This window comes from Sphaeramia orbicularis, chromosome 13 (genome assembly GCF_902148855.1).
Source record: "Sphaeramia orbicularis chromosome 13, fSphaOr1.1, whole genome shotgun sequence".
Taxonomy (NCBI): Eukaryota; Metazoa; Chordata; class Actinopteri; order Kurtiformes; family Apogonidae; genus Sphaeramia; species Sphaeramia orbicularis.
Genome location: NC_043969.1, coordinates 7,759,124 through 7,782,741, shown reverse-complemented (window position 1 = coordinate 7,782,741; position 23,618 = coordinate 7,759,124). Strand labels below are relative to the sequence as shown.

At 39.2% G+C, this 23,618-nt stretch overlaps 1 protein-coding gene across 2 annotated transcripts in view; it reads right to left on the bottom strand.

Annotated features, from left to right (window-relative positions):
- The window catches only part of clcn2c (chloride channel 2c), a 212,325-nt gene that overhangs the window by 133,087 nt on the left and 55,620 nt on the right, over positions 1 to 23,618 (bottom strand). The window lies entirely within an intron of this gene.

Genomic DNA, 23,618 nt, shown 5'->3' with positions numbered 1-23,618 from the left:
ATTTATTTGAAAACACAATAATGACAGTGGTGGTTTTCTCTTTATCAATCAGTTACCTCATTGTTCAAAAAACAGAAAAGGAAACAGGGAGTTAGTCCCCAGGTCAGCATGGAAGAATTCAACTGTTAACAGTACAGCAGTACACAAACTTAACTTGGGCCAAAACTAGAACACTAATTCTTTTTCCCATTAAAATGTCACTTTTACTTTACAATAACACACACGTGAACAAATGCAAATGGTGACACTGAACCGAGTGACTCCTCATTGGCTCCAAACAGGCCTGAGCCTAAGCCTTAACTGACACACATACACAAATCTTCGCTGCTAAATGACATACATGCTCTTTTACACACACAAATACACATTAAAAGACGTCAAGTCAGCAGTACAAGAGACAGGAAGGGCTAAGATGTGCACACCACTCAGACAACAGCTCCCCCTCCCATAATGCTCCTGGGTTGTGGACAGGAAGAGGGGCACTAATGAGTTCCTCTTAGCCTCCCGTCATAACACAGTAACATTTACACTCTCATCAACATGTCAGTTAAGGTCAGCAAAAATCACTCTGCTGCTTATATAATAATAATAATAATAATAATAATAATAATAATAATAATAATAATAATAATAATAATAATAATAATAATAATAAATCATGATCTAAGGACTATATTTTAGAAATTTTGACAAATAGCCTAGTAAAATTTCTATCTTAATTTCTATTCATGCATTTCAGGCTGTGACATAAAAAAAAAGAATAGAGGGGGAAAAAAAGTGGAGAAACAGATTCCTGTCAGTACATTTGGAGCCAAAAACCTATTTAACCAGCCCTGAAAAAATGATCCAACTGTGAGAGATTTTTGCACACTGCACAGCTGAACTTCCTAAATTACAGCTATTACTCCTTATGTCCAGCCCCTGTGGTGAACAGCTTAATGGTATAACCCTATTTGCAATATGTATAGTACTTTGTAGGGATCCATCTGTAAGGGGCCAAAAGTGTGGTCCCACTGAAAAGAACCAATAGTCACTTTTTCAACTTTAGGAACATAGTTTCATCATTTTTTCATAATGAGGTGACACTGTGGATCTTGTTACTGTCAACTTTTAATTTGGATTGAGAGCTTAATTACCAAAATATTAATGAAAATGAAGTAAATGATGTCATTGAAGGAAAAAAGGGCTTGACAAAACCCTGTTAAGAGCACAATAGGTTGATGCGTCTTATATGTAGGCCATTACTTGCCCCACTATCCATTGACCTCTCTTCCAGCATCACTTGGGTCATGTAGGTGGTATCACACCTGGATGTAGCACCAGTGAAGATGATCAAATAAATGAGAGCAACAGAAGGACTTCACAGAAACACAGCAATTCTGCAGCAGTATGAGGTTGGACTCCCTTATTGTACAGAGTAACAACTCAATTTACATAAAACGTGTTATGCTCAAACGTACTATAAATTTGTTTATATTCTTTCAAGTTTCCCCATTGATTATGGCATATATTTTTAGATAAAAACAGTTCAAGGAGTTATGTGATGTTCACTCACCCTCACAGACACAGAGAGTTCACAGAGATATTTCATTCATGCCTGTGACACATTCAGATATGTAAAATGCTGCCAGTAAGGTGTCAATTTGACTAACTGATCATTTCTACTAAAGTTATATTGTCGACAGAGCTTTTGGCCGCTTATTTTTGCTGTGAACCACTTTAATCAGTATTTTTCAATATTATAGTCATAGAACCAGAATAATAGTGACTAAAACATGCTCCTTAAACCTCAAGACAGACATATAAAAAAATAATCTCAACAATTTGACAATGATACAGAATTATAAGCCAAAAATAATTACAATCTACCCTTTTTGTAGCTTCTGATAGAGAAGAAACTGTAATAGAAATTATTTGTCAATAATCGATCACAGTGTTCAGTTTTTAACATAAAATTGGTGTAACCTTGAAAATGCAAACTCTAAACCATGTTGTGACTGTACTTTCCATCTTACTGTTTGGGATTAAAGCAAAGCAAAGGGGAACACTGCTATTTCTTTGGATTCTTCTAGTGCTTTCTAGTGTCTAGTTCATCAATTTCAGGTTAAAACAGAAACTATGAGCAGGATTGCGTGTCTTGGAATATGGCCTGATGGCAGAAACTGTTTAGATAACACACACCCACCCAACCCCCATACACTTACAGATCTAAATAGTGACAAAACAAGGCACTTGGCACATTGTGCACACAGTTCACACACCAACAGAACACATGTTGGCTATTTTTAGTAACACACACAAAGTCTTGCATTTGTGTGAACTGTAAAGCTCCAAGTTCACTGCTGTTTTATCAGGGTCAATGATCACAGCCGGTTGACTGACAGCAGGGCAGAGTGTTAAACTGGAGAGCTGTCAGTCAAAACAGAAAATCAGCATTCACCTGAAAAGCAGCAAGTAAAACAAAGTTCAAGCTTGATGGGGCCTTGTCGCAGGGAGTCAACGTCTGCTGTTTCCAAGCCTTGTAACCACATCTTGCACAAGTCTTGATATCAAACATGCTTAGTATTTGTAAAGTCTGGCTGATTGTGTCACGAGGGCTTCAACAGTCACAATCACACTGGAAGTAAATGTAGAAAATAGGCTGAGTATTGGTCAGCCTTTATCAAACCATGTTCAATACTGAATGTCTCTATATAGTAAACACTGTTGCCCATAAAGTGAGGGTAAATTTTTTTTTTTTCACCTCTTCTCATGAAAGGATTGTGACACTGTGATTTATTCTTAATAGATAAAGTATAACTGGGACTCCTTACGTAATCATTGTGCCTAGTCAAAAGAGATTATAGAGAACTGTGTCTGAAAAGCAAATTATTCCAACTTTATGGACAACAGAGTATAATCATGTCTGACCTCAGTCCAGCCTCACTTCATCTTCCAAGGTAGGCAGATAAAAAAAATAAAACGTTGCCATTTCAAACATAAAAAATTACCACCAGTCGGTCTAATACAGAAAAACAGAATTCATATTAGAAAAGACAGTGAAAACTGATAATTAAAAAGAGCAGCAGTGCTAAATGCAAGTTACCATTTGAATCTTGCTTGATTACTATGCAACATATACTTTCAACCACTTCATTTTGTTGTTGGTTGGGTTTTTGGTGACGTCTGCAAAACACAAGTCAAGCACAGTAATAAACGCTAAATCAATGAGAGAAGTACCTCATAGTAAAGTACTGCTCCTTCAGTTTAAGTACTCAAAAAGTCCTGACTTTATTGTAAGATCTTGGTTCAGTTAAGCCACTTGAGCAAACAAGGAGGTGTTGAACTTCTGACTTGTGGGTGAAGCATAGAAGTGTGCTCCTGTCCCATCAGTGATGACTATTACCAAATTCAGGTGCAGGCCTACAACTGATGAAGTCAGAAATCATGTTTGATGTACTTGTTCCCTGGAGCCAACCTATTTTAAGCCATTACCGTTGCAGTTCTCAAGTATCAGCTGTAAATGCTTTCATAACCAGGACAGAAGTACCACGGACTGAGACTGAATTTCGCTTTGGGGAAGAAAGTCAGGAACGAAGTCCAGTATGGCAGTACGGAAGGAATGAACACAAAAGTAGTGGGAAACTGCAGAAAAATCAAGAAGGAAAACATTTGGGGAGTGATTTGGGGTTTCCGACATCAAATGCCAACCGCTGTTCAACCCAAGATGCCATTCTGCGCAGCATTCTTGGCTGCATTCATGATCTCCAACCCAAAGTTTTAATTAAGTAAGGAGACTTCAAACGCGACGGAAACCCGAGGGACCCGAAAACAAGAGGGCAGAAATAGACCTTTTCAGATGCATCCCCTTGAAACTTGCATCTGACCAGAGGAAGAAAACAAACAGACCCATCTAGAACAAAGACATTACTGGTTGAAAGCCTATCATTATGTTGAGCGTAGTCAGAAATGGGCGCTCAGTTGAGCCTGCCTACTTGGGTTAATTGATCCCAGATGAATGGATTGTCCTGAACCCATTGTCCTGGCCACTGGGGCAAGAGAGAGGGTACGGGTGGTAAATAATTCCAGCATCGATATCAAAGGTATCAGAAACTGGGAAGTACCAGCAGAGAGATCAAACAAACACATCTAGGCAAATGGTAACCAGGTGCGAGACCAAAAACACCACTAGAGGGCAGAAATGAAGAGGAACGTTTAATAAAGACAATGAAATTTCCAACTTTGAGTCAAAGGCCTCGTCTTCATGAAGACGAAAACGATATATTTCACTATCTAACAAAATGTGTGTTCACACAAAACCACTGAAAGTGCTGTATATATTTGTATATATGCCAGGCCTGTAAGCGGCACTGTAACACAGCCACAGAAATACACCCAAAAAAAGAGAAAAAAAGACACCGAGCATGCACATAAAACTCACACGATGTTCACAAACACAAGAAGAAGGTGGCAGCAAATATTAATGCACATGCGAGGTTTAGAGCTATGGTGTCATTTCAGAGAAGTTGTGTATGGGTTGTAAACACAGAAATGCAAGGGAGAAATTTGTTGATTCTGGGTACCAGTTTTAAATTCTTTTGTATTCTGACTCCCAGAATGTCAGTTCTGTGTAGATGAAATGGTAATATGATTAAAAAAAAAAAAAAAATTAAGTTACACTCTGTAAGTGTATACCAAGCCTTTCTAAGCTGAATTGTGTTTCAAAACTAAATCTCAAGGGACAAAAATATGCTTAACCTCGACAAAACAACATCAAGGCTAAGAAACATGCAGTCTACCGGCTGTTTTGCCAAGATAAAAACCATAAATGCGGCATCAAGAGTTAAGTGACCTTGTTTAATGACACTGAAAGAAGGTGATAACGGGTTAGACAGAAGTGGGAGATAAGTTGCACCTTTGTCCTGGACTATTTATAACATAATAAAAGGCTTTCAGGGGTTAAAACAAATCAGCGATAAAGTCTAGGCATTTGTGCCATGCCAGGTGAGTATTTTACTTTAACTACAGGAGTTGTTTCATAAAAAATTATTTTTGACTGAACCTCTGAAAATTTCACAGGTTACACTGAAGGTGTAAATGTAGACATTTACACCAGTGTATTTGTAAGTGTCTCAAACTCAGATTATTGACTCCTCAACACACAGAGGGACCAAACAAAAAAATCATTCAAGTACTCCAACTCTAAATACCACAAGTCATAAATTCTACACACTGGATGGGTCATGTGGGACTGTTTACGATTCTGAGCTTCGTACAAACAGAAAAGCAACAAGGGCTGAGTATACAAAGAGGAAATCATGTTTTATTGATAGGAAAAGTCCAAGGAGAGAAAACAAGCCAAGAAGAGAAAGAGGGCAGGGAAAGAGTGTAGACAAAGGTCTTGATTCTCTCCTGGAGCCAATCACAGAGCATAGCTAGAGCCACACCTTCCTATAGCTCGGCCACTCACAGCAGTTAATGAGTTAAGCAGTTCATCAGCCCAGTAAATCAGTTTGAGATGGTTTGGAATCACATACTGGATACCACATGTTACAAACTGCAGTGCATACACATGTACTGGATGCTGCATGATATTTTACACAGTGATGCACATTAAATATGAACATTAAATCAGTGTACAACATAGTAACATGTCCAACAAAGCTACATTTTATTACCCCAAATATAACATGGCTGGGATAGCAGAAAACTGAAGCTAAAAAAATAATGCAGCAATATGAAAACCAACTTGTATTTCACTGTAGGTAGTATGAACACAGCTTATTTCACAATTTTCTGGTCTAGTTTCATTTTCTTAAGTAAATAGGTCCTTTCCACACAGTCAGGCCCAGTAAATTTTTGTACTGCTGCATTATTTTTTTCAACTGTTTCTTATTTGAGGTTGAATTACACAGAGATATTATTCATATTAATTGCCGATGTTGGTACTTAGTGTCAGTTGGCTTATTTAGCTCATTTGGATGTTTCAAACTGCAACAACATGCAATTTATTTTTTTATGTGCTCTGCAGTCTGTGGATCTTCAGTTAGTAGTTAATTGGTCTGGCACAGTGGCTTAAGCCAGAGCAGAGCAATGTATGTATGCAACTGCATGAATTTAAATGCTCAAACATATGTTCTCTATGGAAAAAAGGAGGTTTATTGAACTGTGGTACTTAACATCCAAATCCCCATAGCAAAGGGTATATAACTAATTTTCATAACTTTCTAATAAAATGGCGAGGACTCTCACAAAAAGCCCTAAAAACTAATGTCTACCACACACTAGAAGATCTGATTTAAAGACTAAAGTCTGACAACCATCTATCTTAAGTCAGCATCATCAATCTCCACTATCTCATTACTTTTCTGCAGACACAATGCACATAAATTGTTTTGATCACTGATGAATTGGTTTGAAAAGAAAGTCTGTCTTCAGTTCAAAGTTTTATTACCACCTTAATTATATGATAATAGGAGCATGAAACAACTCCAGCAAGATTCATAATTTTATTGCAACATTAGAAATTTGTCTGCAACGCTGAAACCACTTGAGAAGCAGCATGAGGAGATTCAGTAGTGCAGAGTTGAAAAGTCACCTCTCAGGACAAAGGTAAAGTGGGGCCACTTGGAAAAGACATGAGCTAGTGTGTGTGTGTGTGTGTGTGTGTGTGTGTGTGTGTGTGTGTGTCCGTGCGTGCATGCGTAATGGTGTGAGGCTGTGCGTGTGGTTTGATGCCAACAGTACAAGACAGGCTGAGGTATGTTGGGGACCCCAAATGTGCGAACAAACGCTGTAAAACATACAAAAAGAAGATGTGGGAGCTGACACACAGCTGGCTGCAATTCAAGCAGTCAATCCTGAATGACCAGAAGCCTCACCATTCCACCCCAGCATGCCACCACTCAGCTCAGCTAATGAGCTCCCTGACAAAGTGTGTGTCTGCACTGTGTACAACTCTGTGTGTGTGTGTGTGTGCGTGTGTGTGTGTGTGTATGTGTGTGTATGTGTGTGTGTGCACGAAGAAAATAAAGACAACATCAGTAAAAGTGAAAGAGACAATGGAGACAGACCATCTTCCTTTCTAGTCTGTCAACTTTTCCGTTGCAAAACATTGATCGCCGCATTAACAGGTAACAGGGAGTTCAGCACACACACCTTTTCCTGCTGTTTGTTATGTGTGAGTTTAAGTGTGTCCGCACACTTGTATAGGGAGGAAGGAAGAAGGGAATTGAAAGAATCATTGTGCAATTAATCTAAAAGAGGAGGGGTGGGAGGGGTGAAGTTAGGGCGAGAAGTGAAACTGTGGGACAGAGGACAGAATCTGATGCTCTAAATACTCCTTCAAAGACTATTTCACACTAAGGAGGGTAAAATTGTGTAGGGGGGAAACACTGCATCCTTGGAAGTTTTTAGGTCCGGAGGATGTCATTGAACACAGAAGCATCTTTGTCTTCTTTTTTTGAAAGCTTGGCATTTCAACACAAGCACAAATTTTGGATTTTCTTTCCCTTCAACAGTGAACTTCAGCAATATTTTCCACTAACAATATCTAAACCCAATTTATATCTAGAACTGTGCTTGCGGAATGGGTAAAGTGCGAGCAACAAAGGCAACCCCCAAAAGAGACGAGTTAATGTGGACGGATGTACAGTAAATAAAGGTTTCTCAATCTTCCTGAGGGGCACCCCAGGGGTCTAACAGGGAGTTTTGTGTGCTTGTGCCAGGCTGCCATGCCAACCCTCTGGGGCCCTCGCACACCGACCCAGAGCAGGACAAACAGTTGGAAGAAAAGAAGGATGGATGGACGGATGACAGAAAAATAAGAGGCAGGAAAAGGCTACAGGAGGTGTTCGGAGAAAAACGGGGCAATGGTGATGGACAAGCGACAAAGCAAGGTACTGAAAAGAGAATGGGTTAATGTGTGTGGGAGGGGGTCTTAAGAGACTTGGCACTGTATACAGAATCCATCTTACAGTGTGAGCTGAATTTAGATTTGTAACTGTTCATTTGGGAGGAGGGGCGACTGGGGGGGTGGACGGAGAAGAAGAGGGTGAAAAAATGAAAGAGTGCAGCTGTGAACGCTGGAGGAACGGCCAGTGATTAATGATAGAGCCTTCACACCTGTCCAGTGTTTCACTATAAGGAGAGCTGAAAATGCACAGAATTACTAAAGACAGACACACACACCGATGCACACTATAGCCATTATATTTATATCCCCACAAGATATACATACACACATACAGTGTCTGTTCAATTATGCAGGTTTTCAGCCTAATAAACTCTCATCTCCCAGGAGACGTAATAAGCATATGCACAACTACACACACCTAAACACACACTCCAACTTCTCCCTCCTCTCTCTCTTCTTTATATCAGTTGCAGGAAGACAGATGAGCACTGATGCTGAATTACAGTGACAGCATGAATCTCTCTCTCTCTCTCTCTGTCCATTGCTCCCTAGCTTGTTCTTTCGCTCCAGTAATCAGTTCCAATGGCGGGCTGGCAGCTGCACATTGGTATTAGAGCCACGTCTTGACCACTGCCACAAGAAAAGCCACAGTTCCAGCAAAGCGCCAACATTCACCTGCATGTGTGTGTCTGTGTGTGTCTGTGTCAGAGGGAGAGGGGCTGCGCAGCAGGTGCACTCTCCTGTTGCCTCATTAAGAAAACCCATATTTACTTGGGCAAATTCAGCCCTGCTGGCAAACTCCAGTCCCGCTCTGTCCAAATACTTCACTTCCATCACTCCTCATCTTCCCTTCCAAGTTGTAGAGCTGCGTGGGGTTGTGAACGCCCGTACTGATATTGATTTGTTAGCTTGCTTGCTTTTCAAACTGCCTGTAGCCAGTTATAGCATTTCTGCCAATATTAAAAACTTCAAACTATATGTGATGTTTAATAAAAGAATTGATTTCGAGTTAAGAAGAAGAACTGAATTACAGATGTGAGCCAGAACAATGTCTGGAAGGCCTTTGGAAATCCTCCAGAGGCTGGTTTTAGAATTCACAGTTTTTCCCCGGTATTTATGTTTTGTAATTTACCCGTTACTACAGAGCAGTGTTATAATCAGCTATTCCCCAGGTAAACCCTGTTTCGACAGTCCGTGTTTTCTCTCCTTATTAGAGGTGACACCAACTCCTCTAAGCAACAGAACTGTTCCAGGTTCACCATTTCAGTACATACCAGAAGAGCAGCCGTAGTAAATAACTCACCATCACTGTCTTCATTCATATTTGAAAATGCTATAAACTATATCCAACAACAAAACAGGCTTAAAAGCCGGCAGTTAGAACCATAGTAGAGTGCACAAAGAATTGCTGCTATTGGAATGATGCAACCTATCATCTCACTGCATTGGGTCCTCCAAGGCTTCAGAACGCTACAGAACAGAGTTGATCTCATTACAAATTTTTAGTCTGAAGTGGGCTTTACTGCACCATGTTGAAAGGAACCCATAAAGAACTTTTCCAAAAACAGACATGTAACCTAAAGTACATTAAGTGACAATAATGTAGTTAAGGTTTAGTTAAACTTTAGGTACCAAACAGTGTTAGTTTAAGGAGAAAATCATGGGTTGGGTTAAACTAGACCAGGGGTCGGCAACCTTTAACACTCAAAGAGCCATTTCGACCCGGTTTCCACGGAAAAGACAACACTGGGAGCCGCAAACACTTTTTGATATCTGAAATGAAGATGTTAGCCGATATATAAAGTAAATTCCTAAGCCGCTACTTTTTTCCCACACTTTAAACACTGTGGCTTATACAACGATTTTACCGGTACCACGGCTTGGCGCACCTCGGTGGTGCCTGCCGCGGCGCATCTCGGGACCAACGCTAGGTGCCGTTGCACCGCCGTACCATGGCTCGGTGCCAGGTACCGTGGTACCGCAGTGGTGCCTCGGCTCGAGGTGCCGGTGGAGCCGCGGCACCGGTGGCACCCAGTTGTGGCACCATGGTGCCATGGCACCTGACACCAAGCATTCGCACTGCGGTGCAACGGCACCTGGCACTGAGCCGTAGTACTGCAGTGCCATGGCACCTAGCGTTGGCCCCGAGGTGCCGCGGCACCTTGGTCGTGCCATGGCACCTGGCATCATTAAATGTTCTATTTTCTTCAGATATTTTTCTTTTCTTAGATTTCTCCATACTTGGCCTACCTGGGGTTGAAAGTCTTGATAAAAGTACGGCGTTTTGGCGGGCTGTCGGAGAGTGTGACGCATATTTTGAGCGACGAAAAATAATACAATATATATATATAATTTTATTTTAATATTTCGAGATCACAATAATCTTACAATTTACAACTACAATTAAACAAACGAACAAACACAAATAAAATACTTTGTTCAGATATTGTGCAGTTTTGGTGTCGCAGGGCATTCTGCGCATGCCGGCTGCCGGCTGACACGTCAAGTGCTGTCAAACGTCTCTGAAGAAGGCGAATGCTGATCACTGAAATTGCACAAGGTCTGAAGAAAGAAGTTAAAAACTTTGACTTAATAAGCAGACATGATACACGTTTTTGAGACAAATAACATACACTTCAATCGGACACTTATAATTTATTTTCCCAAGCCACACAGAGCCGCAACAAAAGGATGAAAGAGCCGCATGCGGCTCCGGAGCCGCGGGTTGCCGACCCCTGAACTAGACAGAGTCAGGTTGTGTTTGTTTGTGATTATCTTCACACCTTAACTTGATAACAAATGCCCCTCCCTTGGTCATCTGTAAAATTTGAGGTAAAAAGGTCCGAGTTCAAGGTCACATGATTGATTAGGTTAAACCCCAATATATTTTACTATGTAGACGTAGCCCTTTGAATGATTTAGACTCACAAGCTCATTTAATTAAATACATATGCAGTATATTTTGGGTCTAAACAGGCACCAAGTGTGAGTCAGTCACTCCTTTAGCTGGAATCTAAGTTCTCTATCCATTTGATGAAAAGTTATAGTTTGTACTTCCTTTAATAAAAAGTAATCACATTTCTTCAGCATTTTTGTAATTATGAAGCAGTAGCTGGGAAAAGAAGTGTCTGATTTAATACTCTAACGCACATATCACACTCAATAGCGTTGCTTTGAGCATAGTGCCGGACAAGACAGAAAACAGATACAAACTGATAGCATCATCACTAGAATAAAAAGTAAATAGTAGTGCAGGTAGCTAAAGATGTCTTTCAGTGTCGTGGCCCATCATTTGTATTCACCATTGGTATTTTGTTATTTAGCTGTCTGAAGGCAAGGGGAAAAGTTATCACGTTTTGCATGTCAACAACATACGTGTAAGGTGCAGCGATTTTAGTCAGGCCTGGCTGACAGACTGTACTCTAAAATCCAGCCTCATTTGGATGAAATGGCCTCTCCTTGGAGCAACACTATTTCCACCAAAAAAAACCTAACACTCCTTGAACGGTCAACCACAGTGGGGGTTGATCTAATGCTCATTGATTCTTCATTGACTCATCCATTACACACCATTTGAAATTCAGTAATGGAAGCTGGATAAGTTTATGTGTAAGTTAGTATATATACACACACACACACACACACACACACAATCTCAGTGCATGTGTCGAGATTTGAGATGAGCAACATTATAAAACAGACTTACTGTTAAAAGAAAAAAAAAAGTCAGTACTGAGTACTTATACTCAGTAGGACAAGTACAATAACACTGCCCAATATTTAGAATAAATAAGCGAATTTTAAGGTGAACATCCTAATAATGTAAAAAGATAAAAATAACTCGCGTAAAAAGAAATAAGGCCTGTATATTGTCACCACTGGGGTCTATGTGCAGTATATGTTGAAAAAAAAAGAATTACTTCAAAACTGCTGTTATTTGACTGAACAAATTGCTCATGACAACCAATTGGATTAACTCTTATTTCAGTCCTTGATTATATTTTTGTCACATTTATTTTGTGATGATGGTGAAAACACAGCCACAGTTGATGTGTTAGCAATACTGAGCAACTTATAAATAAAATAAACAAGTCGCTGTTATCAGAATTTTAATGCTTCTGTTAAAGTGGGGGAGTCTCCAAAATTATCTCTAAAACCATACTGAGAGTTTCAGTATTCACTTATTGACAAGTGAGGAACTCTTCACAGGCAGCAGTGAAAAATGTCAATCTCACAACATTAACATATTGAGTCCGACACCTGATGTAAGTGCAACAACAAAAACACTGGACACATTTCTTAGCATGAAACAGTTTGCCAGAGGATATTTTGTGCCTTTCTTTACTGTGCTTCCCACAGACACACACTGATTCACACACACACTGAAGCTGTCAGAGTGAGGGCAGCGCAGCGAGTGTCAGTGAAGAAGCAGTTCTGGTGGACAGATTCCCATTAGGGAGAACTGTTCAGGTGACATGTCTGACGGCAGTGTACTGTGACTCAAACCACACTGTGCTAAACATAGCACACACACATCATGACTCGCAGAGTAAAAAATATAGAACATGTGAAAGAAAATGCTTTCCTCATGCACTGTGGCTATTATGTGGTGTGTTAAAGCAATTTTGTGTAATAAAATGTGTCATTGAAGGAAAAGAAAAGGTCATCAGAGCATGTACTGTGTGAGAAATCAGTATGTCCATCAGAGGAGAAAGAAACTCTACTTAAAATACAGGCTGTGATACAGAAAAACCAACACATTTGCAAACAGTATAGGGATGTTTTGAACAAATTTGTTAATTATAAGTTTGCATAACTACAATCAAATTAAATTACACATGAGATAACAGTTTATTTTTTCTTCACATATATCTTTCCAGATTAAGTCCCAGTATGACTGATCATTTAAAATGTATAACAAATTTATTCACTATCAATTATACTACAGATCACTTTGGAAAATGATGAATTATGAATGTTCCAGAGCTCAAGGTTATGTATTATGTTTTATTCATCCACACAAACATACTAAATATATCCACTTCTCCATCAAACAAGAATAAGAACCAATGAAAGTTTGTTTCCTTCAAAAAACAAATCATCAAATTGCTCATTATATAAGTTCAATTTATTCATGTACTTATTACTTTTCATTTCATAACAGGTCAACTCTTAAAGAGATGCTGAATTCAACTCACTTAACATAGTTGACATCATCGTCACTGCCAGTTACATATTGCATTTCATATAATAACATACTACCTGAGCTGTTGATTGAGGACGTGACACATTAGACATTTAGAACTGAACCTCTGGTCTGGGTCACATGACATTCTTTTAAAAACACTTCCAAAGTCTGACAAAGCCTTTAGACTCATCTCCATTCCCTATTTTTCACCTCAACTTCTCGATCCTTGATTGTGATTTAGAAATCATCCTCTGGGCACCAACTTGAAGGATGTCACAGTTCCTAAATGTTCTAAAAGTTTTAAAATCCACATTGATAAATAAGCACTGAGAACCAAGGACAGTGGTCAGAGGACCTATGATCAGGGATGCACAGGGGTATCCTTTGAAGAAGTGTTTTTGGCGACAAGAGGCACAATATGTCTGGATTATACAAACCACTTCTGGAGCAGGACTTTGAAAGCAAAAGAGTTCCTAGGTCTGAAGCAGTATTAGTTATTGAAAATGATCACATTTGCACTTAAACTTCTGTTTATTAAATTACAAACAAAAGTATGACATCTGTCCCATACATTAACAGAGTACAGGTCTGACCTCTCACCTCTTCCACTATGCCCTAACTTTGGAAAAAATATGCAGACACAAAGCAAAAAAATGCAGGGTCAATAGAGTCAAGCTATTTTGACCTAGACAGAGTATTTATAGAGTAAACTAGCTCCAACAGTAGAGTTAACTCTTTCAATGCCATGGGCCGATTAAATCGGCTTTACGAATACAACCTTTAAAGTGCCACGGGCCGATCAGATCGGCTTTGGAGAACACACCATATTTGTATACAAACAAACCATCCACCCCCATTTCTTTCTCACATTTCGATGACGTTCTTTCTGTGTCCCCCTTTTGAGACCAATCAGACGGGAATTTGAGGTCACGCGACCGAATAATATTTTTATATTTTTTTAATGTTTCTTATTCTCCGGTGTTTCATCAGAGGGAGCCCTCCATGCCGGGGGCGGCTGTGGACTCCGGGGGCTGTGGCGCCTTCTCTCACTGGGGTCCACTCCTTTCTGGTGGGTGGGGGTCCCAGTTGGCCCTCTCCCACTAGCTGGGATGCGGGGCTGTGTTGCTGGTGCCTGGTCGCCGGGGTCGGCGGCTGCCTCTTGGTGCGGATGGCTCCCTGAGACAGCGCCTCCTAAATTGATGTTTTACTTTTACTTGTACATTTTTGTTCTGGTCTACCCGTGCTCAGTCAGTCTTCTTAAGTATGTGTGAGCTTGTGGCTTTGCATGTATATATGTGTGTGTGTGTGTGTGTGTGTGTGTGGGGGGGGGGGGGGGGGGGGGGGCAGTACTGATTTTTAAACTGATATGTAAAGCACTTTGTGCTACAGTTTTTAATGTATGAAAAGTGCTATATAAATAAAGATTATTATTATTATTATTATTATTATTATTATTATTATTATTATTATTAGAAATTATGCAAATTACGATCAATAATGAATCGGCTGCGTCCGGTGCGTTTTGAATCTAATCAGCAATCGGTCGGATGTTACCGAGCGGTTTCCTGCAGGATTCTTCAAATATTATAAAAACGACGCGAAATACTGAAAAACGGCCAAATTTTGTGGCACTTTTAAGGCTTATTAGCCCCTTAACTGTCTGGCACAGAAAGAGTTAAAAGTCAGTATAAAGTTCTGCACAGATGCAGTGTGAAATTCCTCTCTACTGAGTGATGATTAGTGCCAATCTGCGGCATTGCATTGTGGGTACTGGACATTATACTCATTGTGTTCTATTTTATTTGCAGATGTTCGGGGGGGGGGGGGGTGTTAATGTTTATTTAAGTTAACATGTCTGTTTTACAATGTTTATTGGCCTTTCTATGTTTTATTTTTTTATTTATTTATTTATTTTTAAATGTAACACCATTAGTCAAACCTGTAGACAGATCAATGCCATACCTGATTATCGCTATGAAGCCATAATAGGGGTTTTTCACACATGACCTGGAAACTGCTTGAAATGACTGACACTGTATACCGCGTCTTCCAGTTTATTTGTCAACAACAGTTGAAGCCACATCGAAGTGTCACTGCTGTGTGCCCCAATGTGCATCAAATAAACAAAGGCAACTATTTTTAAGTTTTCATGGTTTTCCTTCAGATTCAGTTGAGAAGAAGAAATGGGGCATTACAATTCATGGAGATGAGGGGTCGAACTTCAGACTCCAATCAGTAAGTAAGTTCGTGTGTAACAGGTGTCCTGAACTCCAGTATTTCTGGGAAGGAGATTACCATGAAAACATCAGTGGTATTGTGAAGGGAATCAATAGGTTTAAAGTAGGGAAAACAGCTTGTACCCGCAAAACTGAGTACCACAAAACGACCCGCTAACCGCTTTTATTTTTTTTCCATGTCCAATCCGCACCCCCCGTACATTAGACTTTAAGCTTTATTTTTGGCTAAAACACACACCACCAATAAATCTCTAATGTGTGGTGCTCAGTGCCATCTGTGGTTGGATGTAAACACGTGTGTACAGAGGTGAAGGTCACTTCACAATAAAAGAAACCGGCTGTGGATCAACCACAGTGAAATTAGATGATCATCACCGTTAAATGTCCCACAAATTATTTTCATCCATGAATCTTCTTCTATTTTTTACACTTCCTCACCTGCTACCTGCCCACATTTCATTTCATTTTACCTGTGCCTGCGAAAATTCTTTTTTTTTTCCTAATCCGTCCCTGCATGTTTTTGCAGGTTACCCGTCGGGTACCCAGTGCAGGACTCTGGTGTTTTCCCTACTTTTAACCTCTTGATTCCCTTCACAATATCACTGATGTTTCCCTGGTAATCCTCGTCCCAGAAATGCCAGTGTTCAGCACACCTGTTACACACAAACTTACTTCCTGATTGGATTCTGAAGTTCAGCCCCTCATCTTGATGAATTGCGACCACCCATTTCTTCTTCTCAATTAAATCTGAAGGAAAACCGTGAAGATTTAAATACAGTTGCCTTTGTTTATTCTATGTACACTGGGGCACACAGCAGTGACACTTTGATGTGGCATTGTTGACAAGTAAACTGGAAGAAGCAATACACAAACTCAGTCATTTCAAAGCGTTTCTGGGTCATGCCTGAAAAACCCCTATTGTATTACAAGCGGAAAGGATTTTGCTCTTTCAAAGGAAAAGCATGTCCTAGGGTGATTGAAACTCATAGGGCAAATTTATGCCCTCCACGACTCCCACCTCGGGGGACCCCTGCTACTCTACATTGTTTCAATATTAGCATAAGGTGCCAACTGATGAAGAAAATAACACCACAGAGAAATAAATATTAAAACATTATAGAGTCATTTTTAAACTACATCTGGAGTAAAAACAGCTCTATAAAGTGTAATGACATTTCTCTCAACAGTGTGAAAACACCACAGTGTTAAATATTTTTTACACATTTCATTGTTAATTTTGACACTGAATTGAGTAGAATTAACTGAAAATTTGACATTGGCCATTGAGTAAATTTTACTCAAATTTTGAGTGGGACCAAATGTTATTTGAAACATAGTTAAATTCAACTCTCTAAGAGTTAAATTGACACTATTTTTTACTGTGCAGGCTGTGACTTTTTGGTCCTGTTTTGAATTATGCTGCTATTTATGTCAATTTAAAAGATACTTTAGCAGGCAAGGGAAAGACAGTAAAGAAAGACCTAGTTTTGTGTTTAAGAGATAAATGGACTACATCTCTTGGTGCACATGATACACACCACCAACAAATAACGATCGCTGCCTTTGTACATTTCAGACATCTTCAACCAGAGATGCAGTTACCATGTCATCACTTCTACTATTTCCTGCTGCGTAGTATTTCTATTTATGTATTTGCACAGTCTGATACTTTAACAGTTCAACTACAAACTGTGCTTTCTTTACTCGATTGTACAGATGAGATGGACTAAAATGCCAGTAACTGCTTATGTTTCTTTATTTTTCCCCACACATAATTACATCACATCTTTAGTTCCTAGAAAGTCCGAGCCCCCATTCCCGCTACTGCTGTCACCTGAGAAATAAAAATATTTTCCCTAGTTTAACACTGGGGATGTTCCGGTGTAAAATGAAAACAACTGCAACAGGCGTGTTCATAAATCGGAGTGGGAAATGCAGGAAATATTTACAGAGCTTCTTTTGCCTTTTTATACGGTGATGCTGAATCTAAAATGAAAAAAGCAACAGTAACAAAACACACAATGGCATCCCAGTGAGAGAAGGGAGACATTTATACACAATGACTCCCAGTGTTTCTGCCTCTCGCTTCTTCTCTGCCTCTCACACGTGCTTGTTCGGGACGTGGGAAGGCACCGCCATGGCACTGCCCCGTACCGGCAATAAAACACACAAAAACACACACATACAAGCAAAAGTTCTAGGGACGCACTGTCCAGAAAACTCATCACTGACATCTGACTGGGAAAACACAGCTGTGACAATAACTGGCCTGAGAAAGTCATGGGCGACGGACTGTGGGACAGAAAACAGAGCGAAAGAAAAAGAAAGAAAGAAAGCCAGACAGATTGAGGGACAAAAAAAAGAATGAAAAAGTCTGTTTCAGAAAGGAGAAAGAGGAGGTGTGACGCAACAAGTGGTATGAACTGAAGAGGCTCAGGTGGAGAGAGAGCACACAAGACACCATGGAGAGAGACAGAGAGAGGAGAGTGCTCGAAATATGAGAGTCATAACACAAACAGAACTCTGCAGAGTGTTGAGAGAGAGAGAAAAATAACAGAAAACGCATGAGAAAGTCCCATACAGACCCGGGTGAGGGGATAAATAATAGAATAAGACACTATTTGAAGTTGCAGAAATTCAGCAACTGCAGTGGCACAGACAGACAAGAAGAAGAAGGAGGGGAGAAAGAGGAGGAAAAGGAGGGGGAGAAAGTTGGTGTACAGCGCCAGGCAGGCCAGCTTTGTGTCAATATCTGTAATGGAATAAAAGCTGCCTGAGACAATATCCAATCACCCAGCGTATGAGTGTGTTTGTGCAAGAGTGTGTCGACACACACACCCATGAGACAAACCTGCAGCCATCAGCACACAGTTCCACCACCGCCGCCCACCAGCAAAACCCTGACTTCACCAATTATTTTAATAAGAACCCTCTCACTTTACTTATTAAACCGGTGTGTGTTCCACTGTGTATGTGTGATTTTTAGAAAGCTGGTGAGAGACTAATATTTGTGAATATTGTAATTAAGAATGGGAGGTCTGCAGAATGTCTGTCTGTCTGTATATCTGCAAGCTAAATTAAGATGGTATATTTTGAGATGAGGAGATGAAGGCAAGTTTGAGAACAGTACACTTAAACTTCTATTTCCTAAAATATCATTTACAAAATGAAATGCTTTTCATTAGAACTACTACTGGCCAATGTCATATGATCTACTTTCAGAAGGATGGTACAGAATCCTGTCATTAAAAAAGTTTCAGCAGTACTATTAGTTATCTTCTACTCCTCTAACATTCACTTTAAAGGGTCCATTTATCAGTGCAATTACAGGATTTTACAGAGAGGATGTAGCACCAGTTGAAGGCTAGTGAGTTTATTTCACTCTATTTACAGCCATACTTTGGCTTTTTTTTTTGCACTAAATTGTTCTATTTTAGCTAGCTTTTAAGAGATGTGTGAAGAAATAATGACAAATGGGGACAAATTACCCATCAGCTGCAGGTCTGACCTTTGAACTCCAATGTGCAGTGAGTCTGTTTTACACAGATGCTTTAGAGTTTTACTAGTGTGAAAACATTTTTTGATTCATTATAAAACTTAGGCAGGACAAATTATCCACCAAAATCTAGATAATTAATGAAACAATGCAGTGTCACGGGTGAACACAGCCTGGTCAAAAACATGTCACCACCTGGATTTAAAACAGCAAATAGTTCAGATCCTTCTATCGGATAATTGCTGCCATAATCAATATGTATGAGCCGCAGCAACTTCTTTAACCCTTTAACTGATGCAGTAGGTTCTCATTTCTGAAACATCCGTCAGTTTGACAGAGAGCATAAAAACTAGACTGTGTTTCAATGGAAAAAGGTCATGTGGTCTGATGAGTCCAGACTGACTCTGTTCCAGAGTGATGGGTGCATCAGAGTGAGAAGAGAGGCAGATGAAGTGATTACCCATCATGCCTAGTGCCTACAGTATAAGCCTATGGGGGCAGTGTTAAGATGAGGGGTTACTTCAGTTGGTCAGGTCTAGGTCCAGCAACATTATGTGTCCAAAAAATGATGGAAATACGTGTTGTGACATTGCATAAGCAAATACGACAACAATGCCATGGCAAATGCATGTTGTAATCGAAGCTTAATGTGGTCCAACAAAATATTAGTGGGTGTGACTTTTTTGGAGCCAGGCTGTGTGTGCAAGAGGATGTCGATTAATGTCTTTTAGCCTAGATACTGTGACAAATATTGTAATAGTATCAGTGGCGTCAGTATCTATGGAATCACAGGAGTGCCAAAATTAAAAGGAAATAAATGTGGAAATAAAAAGAGAATCAATAAAAGAAATTTGGAAATAAAAAGAGAATCAATAAAAGAGAATCAAAAGAAATGTGGTAATAAAAAGAGAATCAATAAAAGAAATTTGGAAATAAAAAGAGAATCAATAAAAGAAATTTGGAAATAAAAAGAGAATCAATAAAAGAAATGTGGAAATAAAAAGAGAATCAATAAAAGAAATTTGGAATAAAAAGAGAATCAATAAAAGAAATGTGGAAATAAAAAGAGAATCAATAAAAGAATCAATAATTAAAAAAAATATACAAATGCAGTCATATCATTGCTTTTACTTATTCCATTTTGACATTGTCTTTTCCATTTGCGTTTTGTCATTGCTTTTACCTGATGGCTCAAGCTGTCAATCAAATGGCTGTGGGCGGGTCTTTCTGTCCAGGATAACTAGTCGATACCCGATCAGATGATTCTGGCTTGACAGTGGCTATGCAGTAGCTATGTTTATGTGTTAGCTCTCAGCGCGGGAGACCGGAAGTAGCGTCACAGACAGGACGTAGACGCGCATACACATTTATCTGAAGTAAAAAGAGGGAAAGTTAAATACGGTTGACGTGGACAAATTGAGAAGAGGCGTTCAACGAGAATTATTAGCAATTGCTTGGTATGTGAAGGAAAATTTTCCAACGGACTATATTTTAAGGTTGGTGGAAGATGTAATGGAAAGTCTTGGAGAAATATCTGCACTGACGAATGCAGACATGGTTCTAGCTGACACATGTGTATGCGCGTCTACGTCCTGTCCATGACGCTACTTCCAGTCTCCCGCGCTGAGAGCTAACACATAAACATAGCTACTGCATAGCCACTGTCAAGCCGGAATCGTCTGATCAGGTATCGACTAGTTATCCTGGACAGAAAGACCCGCCCACAGCCATTTGATTGACAGTTTGAGCCATCAGGTAAAAGCAATGACAATAAGCAAATGGAAAAGACAATGTCAAAATGCAAATGGTAAAGACAATGTCAAAATGGAATAAGCAAAAGCAATGATATGACTGCATTTGTATATTTTTTATTATTGATTCTTGTATCAATTCTCTTTTTATTTCCAAATTTCTTTTATTGATTCTCTTTTTATTTCCAAATTTATTTTATTGATTCTCTTTTTATTTCCACATTTCTTTTATTGATTCTCTTTTATTGATTCTCCTTTTATTTCCAAATTTCTTTTATTGATTCTCTTTTTATTTCCACATTTATTTCCTTTTAATTTTGGCACTCCTGTGATTCCATAAGTATCATGATACAAAAATGCAAAGGTTTTAGCAGTTTACTAGACAACAATACAAAGCCAACACACACAACATAAGCTTCCAAAAACTAGAAAAAAATGAGAAGAATGCTGGCTTTAGTTTAGCTTCAGCTCACCTACATTGTACAAGAGGTGAGACAGTTACGATTCAGATCATGGATCGTGATATTACCTAAACTGATATAACACCTATATCTACATTTATCCACATAAGCCAGCCCTACTACTACTACTACTACTACTACTACTACTGATAGGATTATGATGATGGAGAAAGGGAGAATCAGTGAAAACTCCAGGAAAGTTGGCATTTTATGTGATAAATAATGGAAGGGAACTAAACAGAGTAATGGAAGTAACAAAACAGAAGACACAAACGGAACTAAATCATAGATAAGCATAAAATACAAAGACAAAAGAGGAGAAAGTGTTGTCTACTGCATGAAATAATGTAATTTCTAAGTACAAATTCTGAGATACTTCCTCAGATTTAACACCATGAGACAACTCTTTCGATACGAAGAAACTATCCCTTGTTTCATGTGGATGTTTTCTATGCAATCTCAGAGCATCTACTGAAACAGATGAAGATTTTAATAAATAAATAAAGTATTCCTTATAATCTGGATAATAACAGTATTTTGGATACAGAGAACCTTAATAAATGGCAGTCTCACCAGACATTTATTTGGTTTAAAACTACACATATACCGGGACAAATGACACTCAGTGTTGTTTGCAACACACACCTAAAGACCAACAGAGAGAGAGAGAGCAAGAGAGAAAGGACTTTTAGCCCATTTTAAGGGATTAACTTTCTTAACTTTATCACGAGAGATGAGATTAGCACAATCAAGTTAACCCACACACACACACACACACCCTCACACACATACACATACACACACAGAACAAAGGAAGCATTTAGCAAATAGAGAGGTGGAGGAGAGTAGAAATAAACCATCAGAACTGTGACTGAATGAGAGAAAATCAGCATCAGAAGAGACAGGTCCAAGACAAGGCCGCTGAGGCACTTGAAAAAGGATGTGATGACACTGTGTTTTTGTAAAAATGTAATGAACAAACCCTGCAACAGGCAAAGAAAGCAGCTTTTGTAATTTGTAACTTCATCTAAAGTAAATCTAATCCCAATTTCATAATCAATCTGGCATCTGTTTTTTCATGGTCTTATGCGAATCAGTGTGGAACTGCCCCTACCATCCACCCATAGCACCTTCCATCTTCTAAATAATGGCTTAAATGGAGGCATTGGAAAAGGTATCAGTGGAAATGCTCCACTCAGCTACCTCTGGTAAATCCATTTAGTGCAACAATTACGTCAGTGCATTTTGAGATGACTGGGGGATATTAAAAAACAACTCAGTATTAGTGATGCATTTCTGCTCTCCAGCGAAGCCTTGAAGAGAGAGGACAAAAACCCTACCTTGGTTTCTACATTTTTTTGTAACCATCATGATCAAGTGACCTGCTGCGATTTGTGCCAATGGAAACATGGGCTTAAAGTGGTTTGAGAGTGACTCAGAAGTGTTTTGACGTCAGTTGTGACGTTGTGACTAGGAATAGGTGTTGAGATGTTAATCGATTCCACTATTCTTATCCATACTGCTCATTGATCCAGTACTTTAATGGCATTCTCTTTTTTTAATAAAAAAATAAGGTTAGTGTTACCATTTGTGAACAGAATTATTTGCTTTATTTTCTCATTTGTAACATAGGCCTGTACAATTATAACAGTAAGATGAAATAATTATCAGTAATTATGCACTGAAAAAGATAAATATTTTACTCATTTTTTTACTATGAAATGAATACAGGACTGTGAGCATTTTCATAGTGTGGCAGTTTTCCTGCAGGCCACAGACCTGTAAACCTTCTGCTGTGCATCTATGAACAACAGATCAGATGTTGCTTTGACCATTTTACATTAACTTTATGAACAGAACAGTATCAAAACATGTTTCGGTCACTTTTAATCATTAACTCCTGTTCACATTTTGGCTCCAGGTTTCTATCATTAACAGATGACCTACGAGGTAAATATCAAACTGCTCATTTCTCTCCCTGTACTTGACAGACCTTCACTAGATATTGTGACAAATACCTGTTGAAGGCTTATGTATCATCTATGTTTCCATCAAAAACTGAAAAAGACTTGATGTACTTGAGTTCAGTGTCCTTGCCATGTAGGTCTCCACACAGCAGATTAGAGAAATCATGAAAATTTAGGGAATTCTTTGCAGTTATATAACGCATATTAAGATGGGCATGCCAACATACAATGTTAAAGCAGCGTATGACTTTCAGCACAATTTTTTTTTTTTAAATTTGTAAAACCTGAGTGATAGCCTAATTATCACTAATCCATTAGTCTTTCCGTGCTTATGCACCTGAATCACTTACCTCACGGTGAACAACTTCGAAGATGAATCCATCGTAAACACAGTCCGCTTGTTACTTAAACAGAAACATCACTTGGGCCTTTTCGGAAATTTTGTCGCAAAGTGCATTGTGGGATTGGGAATTCCATTCAGCAGCAATTTGGATGTCTCTTAACTCTTTAAGTGCCAGACAGTTAAGGGGCTAATAAGCCTTAAAAGTGCCACAGAATTTGGCCGTTTTTCAGTATTTCGCGTCGTTTTTATAATATTTGAAGAATCCTGCAGGAAACCGCTCG